The sequence below is a fragment of the Pistacia vera genome, unplaced genomic scaffold (genome assembly GCF_008641045.1).
Source record: "Pistacia vera cultivar Batoury unplaced genomic scaffold, PisVer_v2 Contig580, whole genome shotgun sequence".
In the NCBI taxonomy this organism is placed as follows: Eukaryota; Viridiplantae; Streptophyta; class Magnoliopsida; order Sapindales; family Anacardiaceae; genus Pistacia; species Pistacia vera.
This window is the reverse complement of record NW_022196424.1, coordinates 261,034-278,398: the sequence shown is the minus strand read 5'-3', so window position 1 is coordinate 278,398 and position 17,365 is coordinate 261,034. Positions and strand designations below refer to the sequence as shown.

The following is a 17,365-nucleotide window of genomic DNA, read 5'->3' as shown; positions in this document are numbered from 1 at the left end:
GTGGGGGTGATTAACAATCATATAACAAAGATACGCATTCAGCCGTATAGTCTTGACATAATCTACATTGAATGTAGTAGTACTAGTGGTAGATTTGCAACAATGCATGCACCCGCCCGCCCCCCAATTGCCAACATTTCAACTTAGAAACTGTGTAAAACAACACAAAACTAGGCCAGTACAAATACAAAGCTATTCGTGTAGACAAGCTGTTTGTGCAAATTAACTATATATATAGTGATGAGAGCCCTCTGGCTCTTAGACTGCAAATATATGGAAACTTTGATTAATTCTTTGAAGATTAAGTTATCCAGCCTACTAACAACAAACCACCAATACAATCCCCCTAACCAATCAACCTGATACGTTTACAAGTCCTAAAACACTTGTAAACATGAGTGGACAAGGAATTACAAGTCCTAAAACACNGGGTTAAAACCCCGCCTCAAAATCCTCCAAAAAATGGCAAAACCATCACAAACTCGACCCACACTACAAAAACAATTAATCAAAATATTCTAAGTAATTAAATCAGGTAACAACCCCATCGAACCCAGTCGTTTGTAAAGCAAAATAACATCTTTATAAAACTTCTTCTTAGCAAGAGCTCCAAACAACCTGTTGAATGATGAAATTGGTGGTTTGGGTTGCATATGAATCATTAAACAAAAGAAATTGCGTGCTTCACCAAGAGTGATGTTACCTTCTTTACAATCTTTTTGAAGGAATTTCTGAAGCTGGGTTACTTTAAGTACTAAATCTTGTGGTATAGTTGTAGTCACTTTACCTGCTTTTGTGAATGAAGAAGGAGAAGAAGAAAAACAATGAATCAAGCTTTTGAGCATCATTTCGGTAGCGCCGTTTGTGGATAATCTATCGAGGGTTCAAACCGGCTTAAACTTTTAGGTGTTGAGGGTTAAATTATACATCTCACTGGAAATGAGAGTGGGATAAAACGTATTTATCTGAAACCTATAGGGTTCAGATGAAATTATATTTTTGCTGAAAGTATTTAGAGGGTGTATTGTTTTTAACATGGAGGATAGCTATTTTTTGCATAATAGTGGATAGATCATATGATTATGATATGTTGCAGACCTGGCTTCAAATTTGTTCATGTAGCTACTTGAATTGACATATCTCGAATTACTGGCAGAGAGTGTTCAAACTACTCACGGGCGGCTGGCCTTCCCTCGCCTCGCCTAACAGCTTCAAATAGATAAAATTGTATTAAATGCAATCCAACCTAATTATGGATTAGGTCAAATTCAATATTGAACTCAAATCTGCCTTTATTCAAAAGGCAAAAACATTCATGATTTCAAATGATATAGTATTTTATATATCCATTTATAAATTCATAATCCATATCCAAGGGTGCGTTTGGTTTATTATTTTGGGTAGGATTTTGGGGATAGTATTGGATAGTTGGATAGGGGAGTATTACGAGATAAAATTTAAAAATTTATAAAAAAGCCCCCAAGGTTTGCTAATTTAATAAACACCCCAATATATTAAAATATTGTAAAATGATAAAGACACCCCAACCACCCACAGTGCTAGATTCCGGCCACCACCGTCGGAATCTAGTTGGAAAATTGGATAACCACACATACCGGTCGGATCTGGCGGGTATTTGATCGATATGGCCTTTTCCGGCTATATCCACCATGGATCTGGTCAGAAAAGGCCAGATCTAAGGCCGAATGTGGCCTTTGAGAAAAAGGGCATCTTTGGCCATCAACGACGACCATTTCTTTGGCCGTTGCTGACGGCCAGATCTGGCCATTACCGGCCATTTTCGGTGGTGGTGTGACTATTGTGACAAATTTCGGCTACCATCGGTGGTGGTTGCCAGAATCTAGCAAGTATTGGTGGGTGGGGGTATTTTTGTTAGTTTTTAAACTTTTTTTCTGGGGGTATTTAATGAAATTAATAAACTTATGGGGTTTAAAAGTAATTAAAAATAGACTAATATTTTTCGAATAATGTGCTAAACAACATTTGAAGAATAGGATTGGGAATATGGATAAAAACAATAAGCCAAACGCACCCCAAATTATGAAAGGACTTTTGCTCAAATGATTTTAATCGAAGTTTTTCATTCTTTTTTGAAGAAATTTTGAAATTACAAAAGAATATACATGATACAATTAATCAGGCAATACTACATTACAACCCAATCTCCCAGACTTTCTCTCGCAACCCCGACGTAATAGCTCGTAATTGATCCGCTCGCAAATGGGTCCCGCCTGCTTGCAGTGGATCTCGCCTACCCAATTATGAGTTGATCAATTAATAACTACTACATCGGGGTTGTGAGAGAAAGTTTGTAAGTATGAGTTGTTAACCGGTCTTTACTAAATTAATCAACTTTGATCCTAAAAGAATATCTAGAGTGTGTTTGTTTTATTATTTTGAGTAGTTTTTTTTGAAAAAGTTAAGTTGAGTTATTATTACGAGAATAAGATTCGAATTTGAAAATGTGTTTGGTAAGATTATTTTTTAATCCCCTATATTTGTTAATTTAGTTAAACATCCCCTATAATAAAAGTTTTAAAATTAAGAAAGACACACCCACCCACCCATTAAATGCTGGCGGTGGTGGCCAACTCTATCAGGAATATGTGGGTGGGTGAAGGTGTTTTTGTAAATTTATAATTTTTAATTGTTGGGGGTGTTTAGTTAGATTGACAAACCTAAGGGGTTAAAAAATTTAAATATTTTGAGTTGAATAAAATAAGATTGGATTTTGGGAACAGTGAAACAAACATGCATTTTGAATAGGATATGATAGGAATAAGCAAACACAAACATGGTTAACATGTCAAACTAAACAATAAGTTGAGATACGTAAACCATGGCACCTTGAAATATATATGCATTTTTGCAACGTTTATCCATCCAATCGAAAACGTCAACATTAACACATGTGACATATAGATTCTCAATAATTAATTGAATGAACGTACATCACACAAAATAGTTTGTTACATTTTTTTGAATATTATTCTATTCTAAATAGGATAGGAAATGATTTAATTAAATAAGATATGATTATGATTATGATTATAAATTAACAAAAACACCCCCACTCACCCAACTGTTTATTGGCAGCCGGCCGCCACCGCCAGACGATGGCTGGAAGTTGTCGAAATGGCGTACGACCAGCTGAATTTGGTCAATCTTGCACCGATCTTGTCATTTCCTATTAGATCTATAGCCAAAGATATGGTAGTTGACGACGGTCATATCTTGGACATTGTTGACCAATAAATCACAACCGAATTGAAATAAAGATGAAATAATAATGTGTCACCAAATTAACCCCATAAATTGAATACCTCAAAAGATCAATATAATTCTCAAAAGATGGGGGATTGGTAGGCCTTATCCTCTAGCTTTATGAAGCTAATATATGGGGGTGGTTAACGATCATACAAAGATATGTATTCAACCGTATAGTCTTGACATAATCTACATTGAATGTAGTTGTACTAGTAGTAGATTTGCTATAATGCATGCGCCGCCCCCCCCCCCCCCCCCCCAAAAAAAAAAAAAAAAATTGGCCACATTTCAACTTAGAAACCGCATAAAACAACAGAGTATAGGCCTAGTACAAATACAAAGCTATTCGTGCAGACAAGCTATGTAACATCCACATCAAGGTACGTAATTTTACTTATGCCCTGATACCCTTAGTTAGATTTCTTTGAAGTTACCTTAGACAAATGTGAAGGAAAATTCCTTAAAACTTTATTGGGGGTAAAATGGTCTTTTCACTCTTAATTACTTGAAAAAGTTGGAAGTGAAATGAAGCAAAATAATGTGAAGAAGATAATAAAAATGAGGATATTTTAGTAATTGACTAAAGGACATAGATGAAATTTCATAGAAAGTGCAAGGGCAAAATGGGAATACATGTTTATATTATTTGATATAAGGCTTTATTTGAAGAAACCCTAACATACCTTCAGCCCTTGTTCACGCCACTTTCACCTCATTTTCTCTCAATTTTCTTCACTAAATTTCAAAGGGAAATCATAGGATTTGGTTTNACAAAAACAAACCAAAAACAGAAAATAAATTTATAGCTCAAATATTGCAGGTACTAATTTTCCACACAATTGATTTCAGTTTAGCTTTGATTCTGAAAGAGCCTTGACTATTGAATCCATTGCTAGTCTCGTGTTTCTATCTTCCACCACAACAGACTGGTTCATGTAAAAGAGTTTCCAGATTTTACTCAATTCAGCCTAAAATGTTTCTTCTCCTCAGAGTATATCTCCTAGTCTCTTCACGGAAACCGCTCTTTCATCAACTAAAACACCCTGCTTAGATGCTGCTTCCACACCAGACATGCCAATTTCAACCAAAAATTTGCAACCTGGTTCAACTAAAAGATTTTCCAAATTGTACTCAGTACTTACTTCAGCCTAAAATGCTTCTTCTCTTTAATATATATCTCCTAGCCTCTGCCCTTTCATCAACTAAAACACCATGCTTAGATGCTTCACACCGGAATCATATAAGCAAAGCTTCAGTGAAATTGAGATCAAATCTTTAGAAATCAACTCTTGGAACAGTAGTTAGTAATTAGTTCTAATGTTGCTTTCTTTTGATTGATGGATATTCTTGATAAGCCTTGGTCAATGTTAAACTTATCAAAACACATTTACCTTTGGTTGGATCAAGAAAATTTCAATGCCTTGAGACGTCATTATCAAATTATCCTACCATACTGCTTCAGATATCTTCATTGGAGAATCCTATAAATTTTATGGCATCAGAAATCTTAAACAAGCTCTGAATGCTTGGAACATAAATCAGCAATCAACTTTGAAAAATAGGAAAAGGATTAAAACGATAGTAGCCCTAAAATTATATAAAAAATTCTACCATATTCCAAGATACTGAAAGTCATACAAGAAAGAAGAATTATCCTGATGTAAAACAAGACGCAATGAGATTCCTATACTACCTTATCATACAAAGCGAGGAATGAATCCTTGAAATACATGATATACGCAAATTTACATTCTTGATAATGAAAAACTGAAATACAAATTCGTTTGGGAAAGGAAAATCATACCTACAGCAGTATACATTCACCACTAAAGAACTTAAGTAAACAGAGTATGCCACATATATATCTAACTTGTCAAGCCATGCACTGTGGAAGAAAAATGATATAATAGTATTTGAGGAAACAAAAAGTTGGACAACGTCCATAAAAACAAAAATAACCATTGGATGTTGGACTTCGAGCTTCATGCTTTGAGAGAACTTTGGTAAAACAACATTTAAAAAAAGGAAAAAAAAGTCTATGCTCAATGGCTATCTTAAATTTTCCTTCACGGTTAGGCACCAAGTGGCAGATATTTGCAAAAAGTATCAAGTGCCATCTTTGCCTCATGGTATATACTCTCAGAATATCCAGAAATCATTGCAGAAAGAAGAGTTAAAACAATTAGAGTAAGAATCAGGTGAACAAAACAACAACACAACAACAAACAACAACAAACAACAACAACAAAAAAAAAAAAAAAAAAAAAAAAATTTGAAAATAATATAAAGGGGTATATGTCAAGACATATGATCGAAGGAGTGAACATAAAGATACCAAATCAGCCTATTGGTCCTTATAAAGGTCAAGACTTGAAGATTTGATCATAGGCTGCTAACCTCTTTGACTCATCAATTCCAACAACCCATAGCTTCCTCCATTGCCTTCCTTGCAAAGCCCATTTATCATTGTAGTAAAAGACACCACATTATGCTCCAAACCTCTTGACTCATCAATTCCAACAACCATTAGCTTCCTCCATCTTCCCCTCCTTGCAAAACCTAATAGCATTGTAGTAAAAGTCACCACATTAGGCTACCAACCTCCTTGGATCATCAATTTCAAGTATGCATTAGCTTCCTCCATCTTCCCCGCCGCAAAACCCATATCATTGTACTAAATATCACCACATCAGGCTGCAAACCTCTTGATCATCAACTCAAACAACCCATTAGCTTCTCAATCTTCCCTCCTTGCAAAACCCATTTATCATGTATTAAATGTCACCACATCAGGCTGCAAACCTCTTTGAATCATCAATCATCATCCCATTAGCTTCCTCCATCTCCCGCTCCTTGCAAAACCCATGTATCATTGAATTAAAAGTTAACATTAGGCTGCAATCCTCTTGAATATCAATTCCATCATCCCATTAGCTTCCTCTATCTTTCCCTCCCTGCAAAGCTCATTTATCATTGTATTAAAAGTCACCACATTAGGCTGAAAACCTCTTTGACCCATCAATTCCAACAAAATATAGCTTCCCCATCTTCCCCTCCTTGCAAAGCCCATTTTTCAATGTATTAAAAGTCACCACATTAGGTTGCAAACCCTTGAATCATCAATTCCATCAACCCATTAGCTCCTCCTCTTCCCCTCTTTGCAAAGCCCACTAATCATTGTATTAAACGTCACCAGATTAGGCTGCAAACCTCTTTGACTATAAATTCCAATAACCCGTTAGCTTCTCACCATTCCCTCTTACAAAGCCCACTATCATGAATTAAATGTCACCACATCAGACTGCAAACCTCTTGAATCATGAACCCATTAGCTTCCACCATTTTCCCCTCCTTGCAAAGCCCACTTATCATAGTATTAAAAGTCACACACTTAGGCTGCAATCTCATTGACTCATTAATTCCAACAACCCATTAGTCACCACATTAGGTTGCAAGCTCTCTGACTCATTAATTCCAACAACTCATTAGCTTCCTCCGTCTTCCCTCTTGCAAAGCCCATTTATCATGTGGTAAACGTAACCACATTAGGCTGCAAACCTCTTTGAATCATCAATTCCAAAAACCTATTAGCTTCCTCTGTCTTTTCCTCCCTGGAAAGCACACTATCTTGTAGTAAACGTAAGCACATTAGATGCAAACCTCTTTGAATCTCAATTCCAACAACCAATTAGCTTCCTCCATTCCCCTCCTTGCAAGTCCATTATCATTGAATTAAAAGTCAGCCATTAGGCTGCAAACCTTTTGAATCATCATTTCCATCAACCCATTAGCTTCCTCTATCTTCCCCTCCTTGCAAAACCCACTTATCATTGTATTGTACATCACTAAATTAGGCTGCAAACCTGATCCACCATCTCAAAAAACAAGACTTTAGCCCCTTCCAAATTTCTCACAAAACAACAACGTAAATTAGAGTGGTACAAACAACCCACATTTGCTTAATTCCAACACTCTCATTTCCAAAAACAATTCTTTTGCATTATCTTCCAATCCATCTTTGCAAAGACCATTGATAATACTACCATAAGAAACAATACAGGCCTGACCCCAAACACAGCCGTTTTCTTGAACAACTCCAAGCTCCCAACTCCTATTCTCCAAACACAAACCTTTAATGAAAGAATTAAAAGTATAACGTCGGGTTAAAACGCCACCTCAAAATCCTCCAAAAACAGCAAAACCATCACAAACGACCCACATTACAAAAACAATTAATCAGAATATTCAAGTAATTAAATCAAGTAACAACTGTTAGTGAATGACCCAGTTACGCAGGGAAAACAAAAACATAAACTACATGGATCGTTCTCTAGAACCAAGATCCAGGTACAAAAATCACAGTTTATACAAAAATAATCAAATCTGCAGAAAAATCAGTTCAAGGTTTAGAACCATACCCACGTTGGAGGCTCCTCTAATTTATCTCTGAATGTGTTTTGCTACCGACCCAAGTGTAGGATCAAACCGATGAAGTCCATACGAGACAATCGTAAGGAACTAAGGAATGATTTGCTAGTCTCCTTAGCCTTAAGGAACAAGAAGAAAAATCAAAAGAATTTGATTTCAAAGCAAATAAGCAATGTGGCGTGGGAGAGAGGTGTTTTGGGGTTGTGTGTTTTCTTTTCAATCAAAGAATGAATCATTAAAATAAAAATCACACACACCTTTTCTTTATAGTCATATTAGTTGCCCTATTCCCTTATGAATAGGCTTGGGCTCCAACCCAAACACCCATGTTTCAAACAATCCAATTAGATATTTATTTTAATTCATCATATCTTCAATTAAAATCAATTAATATATATTATATATATATTAACATTAACAATAATGATAATTTATTTAAATATAGCGAACACATATTTAAGCGTAATTTCAGTTATTTAATTTTTCTAATAAATTAAATAAAGGCTAACCTCGGCAAATTTAAATGCACTGTGAAATTACCAAAATACCCTTTCGCCCAAAAAGACGAAAACACCTTCTTTCTCTTGGCATTAAATTATCTTTATGTGTCCATAGGCTCCTCATCATAACAGTAGTGATAGTATCGTGATTAACACCAATAATCATCTCAATAATACACAGACCAAGATTGGCCCCTAGCAAGGATCATGGCCACTCGATAGATTCGGATTCAACAAAGTAGCACATGTCAACGATATGGTTACGTAAATTCGATCCTTTCATCATACTATATCTCGATGAGATGAAGGCATAGAAATAGTGTCAACGTTCGATTACTCTTGATATTAGTATTCAGTTTCTGGACCAATGACCTATATAATTCGGATAAAGCAACAACTCAATCCCATGTGGCCATAGTTTTAGTGTCATTGCCATATACTAAATTGCGCTGTGGATAACTTCGTCGTAACTGGGAGTGATGAATCCTCTGTCAGTCCACCATAGTCTTGATACACTCTTGATGCAGCCAATCACCACCATAATGACAGCTCTGAATAAACTGCGTTAGGCTAGTGTCAAAACTACACCAATCGGTGCACAAGGCGCTCGTGATCTCAAGTCTAAGGATCACATGCACCACCATTCGTTAGAGGATTTGTTCCATAGACACTAGGGTTACCACCATATAGAATTCTCTATAGGTCAGTCCAGTGAACTTGCTGTGGATATACGCACAGCAAGCACCATGTGTTGCACTAGGTTGTCACCAAACAACCTTGACAAGTGAGATCAGTCACTGCCTTTCGACAGGGTCATTCAACACTATGATAGCCTTACCGTATTCTGTGCCCTACTTCAGATAATATTGGGGCTACGAACATTAAAATGGTCACCATATGTGCTCATAGGGTTCTCACTATCAAGATTTGAAACACTTGATACCCTCGTCACGGTTACATTCTAAGGATATATATCAATACATATTGCAATAATAATGATTTATGCGATATATAATAAAATGTCTTTATTGATTAATGAACATTGTTACAAAGAGTCAATTCTACAATAATTGATTGGTAGGGCATCTACTCTAACAACAATCCCATGAACTTGTTGTTTGTAAGCAAAATAACGTCCCTATAAAAACCTTCTTAGCAAGAGCTCCAAACAACCGATTGAATGATGAAATCGGTGGTTTGGGTTGCAAATGAATCATTAAACAAAAGAAATAGCTTGTTTCACCAAGAATGATGTTACCTTCTTTAATCTTTTTGAAGGAATTTTTGAACTTGGGTTATTTAAGTACTAAATCTTGTGGTATAGTTGTAGTCACTTTACCTGTTTTGCGAATGAAGAATGAGAGAAGAAAAAAACGATGAATCAAGCTTTAGCATCATTTCAGTAGTGTCGTTGTGGATATCATCGAGTGTTCAAACTGGCTTAAAGTTGGGTGTGAGGGTTAAATAATACATCTCACTAGAAATGAGAGTGGGATAAATGTATCTATCTGAAAACTGTAGGGTTCAGATGTAATATATTTTGCTGAAATTATTAGGGGTGTATTGTTTTTAACATGGAGGGTGGCTATGTTCTGCAGAATAGTGGATAGATCATATGATTATGATTGTTGCAGACCTGGCTTCAAAGTTTGTTCATGTAGCTACTTGAATTGACATATCTCAGATTACTAGCAGAGAGTGTTCAAACTACGCACGAGCGGCTGGCTCGCCTCGCCTCGCCTCACTGCCTTGCCTGATAGCTTCAAATAGATAAATTGTATTAAATGCAATCAACCTAATTATGGATTAGGTCAAATCAATATTGAACTCAAATCTACCTTTATTCAAAAGGCAAAAACATTCCTGATTTCAAATGATATAGATTTTATATATCTATTTATGAATTCATAATCCATATCCAAATTATATAAGGGCTTTTGCTCAAATGCTTAACGAGGTTTTCATTCTTTTTTGAAGAAATTTTGAAGTTAAAAAAGATATACATGATACAATTAATCAGACAATATTACACTTACAACTCAATCTCCACGTCTTTCTCTCACAACCCCAACCTGATAGATTGTAATTGGTCTGCTTGCAAATGGGTCCCGCCTGCTTGCAGTGGATCTTGCCTACCCAATTATGGTTGATCAATTACAAACTACCACATGGGGGTGTGAGAGAAAGTTTGTAAGTAGAGTTGTGAGCCGGTCTTTACTAAATTACTCAACTTGCTTCTAAAGAATATCTAGGTGTGTTTGTTTTATTTTTTGAGTAGTATATTTGAAAAAGTTGAATTATTATTACGAGGATAGGATTTGAATTTGAAAATGTGTTTGGTAAGATATTTTTAATCCCCTATATTTGTTAATTTAGTTTAACATCCCATACAAAAAAGTTTTAAAATTAGAAAAACGCCCCACCCACCCATTAAATGCTGGCGATGGTGGCCGACTCTGTCAGAATATGTAGGTGAGGGGAGGTGTTTTTGTCAATTTATAATTTTATTGTGGGGGTGTTTAGTTAAATTAACAAACCTAAGGGGTTAAAAATATTTAAATATTTTGAGTTGAATAGAATAAGATTGGATTTTAGGAACAGTGAAACAAAAGCACATTTTGAATAAGATTGATAGGAATAAGGAAACAAACCCAACTAGTGTTTACATGTCAAACTAACAATAAGTTGAGCATACGTAACATGGCACCTTGAAAATATATATGCATTTTTGCAAAGTTATCATCAATCGAAAACGTCAACATTAAACATGTGACATATAGATTCTCAATAATAATTGATGAACGTACATCACACAAAATAGTTTGTTACATTTTTTTGAATATTATTCTATTCTAAATAGGATAGGAAAGATTTAATAAATAAGATATGATATGATTATGATATAAATTAACAAAAACACCCCCACTCACCCAACTGTATTGGCAGCGGCCGCCACCGCCAGACGATGGCGGAAGTTGTCGAAATGGCGTACGACCAGCTGAATTGGTCAATCTGCACCGATCTTGTCATTCCTATTAGATCTATAGCCAAAGATATGGTAGTTGACGACGGTCATATTGGACATTGTTGACCAATAAATCACAAACGAATTGAAATAAGATGAATAATAATTGTCACAAATTAACCCCATAAATTGAATACTCAAAAGATCAAATATATTCTCAAAAGATGGGGGATTGGTAGGCCTATCCTCTAGCTTATGAAGCTAATATAGGGGGTGGTTAACGATATACAAAGATATGTATTCAACCGTATAGTCTTGACATAATCTACATTGAATGTAGTTTATAGTAGTAGATTTGCTATAATGCATGCGCCGCCCCCCCCCCCCCCCCCAAAAAAAAAAAAAAAAATTGGCCACATTTCAACTTAGAAACCGCATAAAACAACAGAGTATGGCCTAGTACAATACAAAGCTATCGTGCAGACAAGCTATGTAACATCCACATCAAGGTACGTAATTTTACTTATGCCCTGATACCCTTAGTTAGATTTCTTTGAAGTTACCTTAGACAAATGTGAAGGAAAATTCCTTAAAACTTTATTGGGGGTAAAATGGTCTTTTCACTCTTAATTACTTGAAAAAGTTGGAAGTGAAAGAAGCAAAATAATGTGAAGAAGATAATAAAAATGAGGATATTTTAGTAATTGACTAAAGGACATAGATGAAATTTCATAGAAAGTGCAAGGGCAAAATGGGAATACATGTTATATTATTGATATAAGGCTTATTTGAAGAAACCCTAATACCTTCAGCCCTTGTTCACGACATTTCACCTCATTTTCTCTCAATTTCTTCACTAAATTCAAAGGGAATCATAGGATTTGGTTTGGATTTTTGAGATTTTCATCCTAAAGCATCTTAAGTAAGATATAGCAAAAGGGTCTGATTAAACTTTAAAGTTTTAAATCTTTATGTTTTTATAGATCTAGGTCCAGAGGAAGAGATAGAGCAAGGGAGTGATCCACATATTCAAGGTAAGTAAATCTAATTTGAACCTTGATTTGAGCAAGACTTGTATTGAATGAATTTTTGACGTTTGTATGTGATGGTATGAGAGAATTATTGGCTGTTTTTGATGTTTAATGATGTAAACTTTAGTCCTGAGAAAGTAGTGTATGGTTATGTGATGATTTGGTGAAGTTGTGCAAGATTTTGTGTTGAAATTTTTGGAGTGCAGATAAGTGATGAATTCGGCCAGGTTTGATACTAAAGTTAGTGAGTTTTTGGCTCACAATTTGGTTGAATTAGAGAGTTGTGGAAGTGTAGCTAACATGGTAGTTGCATGTGCATATGAAATTTTTTATGAAAATCCAAAGAGAAAATGTATGCATGAGTTGGCTAAACCCTATTAAAGAAAGGGTTAGAGAAAGGCAAGAATTGAAGTAGGAAGATTGTGTTTGGGCTTAACCAAGTGTAACTGTTAGTATTCAAGAGTGCATATTGTTATGCCCAAATTTAATATATGACTTGATCATGTTAGTTCCATGAGAGAAATGACCCTTAGTGTTGGGTTTTAGCTACGTGAACCTTTTCTACTTTTTGAATACCACATCAAAGTGTTAGAAAGGAATTGTAAGTTAAAGTGTTATTTTGATATGGTAATTGTGATAGTAGAGAATGGTAGAATATGTCATGACATACCATTATGCCATAATGAATTTGCAAGTTTACATATGTGAATTTGGAAAGCATATTAAAGAATGGGCTTGATCATGCATATTTTGTGTAATGATATATATGTATAGCCTTGATTTAGTAAATGAGAATATGAAAGAATATGTTAGCATAGAATGAGAAAGAAAGAAAAGAAAATGACTAGTAATTTTCTTTTAAGCTAACATGCAAATATGTATATTTTCTCATTTACTAAAGAATGAAAGTGTAGAATTTCCATAGCTTGGAAATTCATGTTGAAATGTGCATACTATCTCTTTCTATTCTCTTTCTACAACATGCTATAATATAAGGTTTTTGTGATGGGGAACCCGTGAGTGACAGAGATGCTCACATACATGCCACCACGAGTGAGCGGCATCAGCAGAGAGATACAACATTTGTACAGTCCGTGAGTAGTGTATGTGGATGACGACTGTACCCAGCAGAGCATACCCATATACACGCCGCCACGAGCGAGCGGCCAGAGCATATAGATACAGTACTTGTACAGTCTGTGAGTAGTGCATGTAGATGAGGACTGTACCTACTCACATGGCCATGGTTCCAAATCCATGCATCAACCTAATCTGATTGGCAAACCATAATAGAAAAAAGAAACGAAAGAGAAACAAAGAAGAAAAGGAAGAGATACAACATAAGAGATAGATAACAGAAAAGAAAAGAAAGTTCTTTTCTCAAGAAAGTGTATTATTCTGCATATGTATTATGCTACTTACATGATTCAACATTTCTTATGTGCTCGACGATATACAGTTTTATTCATTGTCTTTACACGTTGACAAGTAGCAAATCAGAATATTAGAAAAGAATGCAGAATATCAGAAAAGAATGAAGAATATTATCAAAGAATAAAGTGGAAAAAGGAAAATCAGAACATGAGTAACGAGGGAAACACAATAGTGCAATTGGGTTTACCTACTGAGCAATTAGTGCTCACTTCGTTATTTTACTGTTTTGCAGGCACTAGATGATTTACGACTGGGTAGAATGTCAAGAAGCAGAGGAGTTTGGCGGCACTGTTCAATATTACCTTGTGTTACTAATCTATATCAGTATTTTGTGTATATATTTATATGAATTAAAATTAGAATTTTCGGATTTTACATTATGTATACATGTTTATATAAGTTATTTAGTAGATTTTATCATATATTTCTCAAAGAATTACTAGCTAGAGAGTATATTACAAGCTGTTTGTGTAAATTAACTATATATATATCGTGATGAGAACCCTCTGGCTCTTAGACTGCAAATATATGGAAGCTTTGATTGATTCTTTGAAGATTAAGTTATCCAGCCTGCTAACAACAAACCACCAATACAGTCCCTCCAACCAATCAACCAATTCTACATGACCACACATGTAGCTTATCACCACTACCGTCAAACCCCCACATAGAGAAAATTTCAACAAAAATGTTGCAGCTTATTTCATGTAAAAGAGTTTGAAAATTATACTCACTTCAGTCTGAAATGCTTCTTCTCTTCAATATATATCTCCTAGACTATGCACAGCGACTGCCTTTTCATCAACTAAAACACTCTGCTCTTTCATCAACTAAAACACCCTCCTTAGATGCTTCACACCAGTATCATATAAGCAAAGCTTCAGTGAAATTGAGATCATATCATTATAAATCTACTCTTGGAACAATATTTAGTAATTGATTAGAACATAAATCAATAATGGACTATGAGAAATAGGAAAAAGATTAAAAAGATCGAAGTTCTAAAATTATATAAAAAATTCTAATATAGTCAAAAATACTGAAAGTATATTTCCTCAAACAAGAAAGAAGAATTCTCCTAATGTACAACAAGACCATAATGAGATTCCGATACTACCTTATAAAACAAAGCGAGGAATGAATCCCTGAAATATATGATACGTGCAAATTTACATTCTTGAAAACTGAAATACAACTATGTATGAGAAAGGAAAATCATACTTCATATGTCACCAACAACATGAATTTAATTTGAGCGAATACAGATTGTGTAAGCTGGTATGGGTTGAAACTTCTAAGGCTATGATTGCCATGGGTGCTTCAGAGCCTCAGATGCAGAAAGGCTTGTCCTAATATTCACTTCAAGCAAATGAGCAACGAAGTCAATGAAGCCCTGGTCCCCCATCAGCAATCAGTGAAATAATGAACTCAATGCCTCTATTCTTGAACAACTCAGAGACAAGCCTTCCTTTTGCACTATTATGGATACGAAATTAATGGGAAAAATTGGATTCAATTGTCAACTGCTCCTATAAATAGGATTGACTAAGGATTCGAACCATAGCACATGTTTTCATAAAACCGTAGGATTCTCCCGATCTAAATCAAGCAGGTTTTACATGAAGAAGTTCTATTCAAAGCGGTTAGGAGAAGCAGTATACTTTAAAAAATAGAGAAAGAAGAACCAAGTCATGATAATATAACAGTATTTGAGCAAACACAAGGTTGGACAAGTTCCATAAAAGCAAAAATAACCATTGGATTTTGGAGTTCTAGCTTCATCCTTTTAGAGAACTTTGGTAAACGAGCATTTAAACAAAGAAAAAAATGTCTATTTACTAAATGGCTATCTTAAAATTTTCCTTCACGGTTAAACACCTAGCAGTAGATATTTGAAAAATCAATCAAGTGCCATCTTTCCCTCATGGCATTATACTCTCAGAATATTCAGAATTCATTGCAAAAATAAGAGTTAAAAATAATTAGAGGAGTCCAAATTCAGGTGAGCAATAACAAATTGAAATACACTAAAAACTTAAAAAACAATATAAAGGGTTATATATGTTAAGACTTATGATCGAAGGTTGCAACACATAAGATACCAAATCAGTCTATGGATACTTATAAAGGTCAAGACTAGAAGATCAGATTATAGGCTGCAAATCTCTTTGACTCATCAATTCCAACAACCCATTAGCTTCTGCCATCTTCTTGTCCTTGTGAAACCCACTTATCATTGTAGTAAATGTCACCACATCAGATTGCAAACCTCTCTGACTCATCAATTCCAACAACCCATAGGCTTCCTCCATCTTCCCCTCCTTGGAAAGCCATTTATCATTGTATTAAAAGTCACCAAATCAGGTTGCAAACCTCTTTGATTCATAAATTTGAACAACTCATTAGCTTCCTCCATCTAACCCACCATGCAAAGCCCATTTATCATTGTAGTAAAAGTCACCAAATTAGGCTGCAAACCTTCTTGATTCATCAATTCCAACAACCCATTAGCTTCCTCCGTCTTCCCTTCCTTGCAAAGCCCATTTATCATTGTAGTAAATGTCACCACATCAAGTTGCAAACCTCTTTGACTCATCAATTCCAACAACCTATTAGCTTTCTCTATCTTCCCCTCCTTGCAAAGCCCATTTATCATTGTAGTAAATGTCACCACATTATGCTACAAACCTCTTTGACTCATCAATTCTAACAACCCATTAAATTCCTCCGTATTCCCCTCCTTGCAAAGCCCATTTATCATTGAATTAAAAGTCACCACATTAGGTTGCAACCCTTTTTGATTCATCAATTCAAACAACCCATTATCTTCCTCCATCTTCCCCACCTTGCAAGGCCCACTTATCATTGCAGTGAACATCACCACATTAGGCTGCAAACCTCTTTGACTCATCAATTCCATCAAGCCATTAGCTTCCTCCATCTTCCCCTCCTTGCAAAGCCCACTTATCATTGTAATAAAAGTCACCACATCAGGCTGCAAACCTCTTTGACTCATCAATTCCATCAAGCCATTAGCTTCCTCCATCTTCCCCTCCTTGCAAAGCCCACTTATCATTGTATTAAATGTCACCACATCAGGCTGCAAACCTCTTTGACTCATCAATTCCATCAAGCCATTAGCTTCCTCCATCTTCCCCACCTTGCAAAGCCCACTTATCATTGTATTAAATGTCACCACATCAGGCTGCAAACCTCTTTGACTCATCAATTCCAGCAACCTTTAAACTTCCTCCATCTTCCCCTCCCTACAAAGCCCATTTATCATTGTATTAAATGTCACCATAGTAGACTGCAAACCTCTTTGAATCATCAATCCCATCAACCCATTAGCTTCCTTTACCTTCCCTGTCTAACACAACCCGTTAATCAAAGTCACCTACGTAATCACGTTAGGCATAACCCCAAACACAACCATTTCCTTGTACAACATCGTAGCCTTCGTACTCCTATTCTCCAAACACAATCCTTTAATCAAAGAAGTCAAAGTCACAACATTTGGGCTAAAACCCCACCTCAAAATCCTTCCAAAAACAACAAAACCATCATATACTCAACCCACATTACAAAAACAAGTAATTAAAATTTTATATCCCTTAGTCAATTACCATAATGCCCTCATATTTATTACATTCTCCATGAAATTCTATCTCTTTCACTTCCCGCAATTTCAACTAATTTTGAGTGAAAAGACCATTTTA

General features: G+C 35.4%; 1 pseudogene; it reads right to left on the bottom strand.

Annotated features, from left to right (window-relative positions):
* Nucleotides 1-17,097, bottom strand: part of LOC116109474 — an 81,483-nt pseudogene extending 64,386 nt beyond the window's left edge.
* Nucleotides 17,098-17,365: the final 268 nt, after the last annotated feature.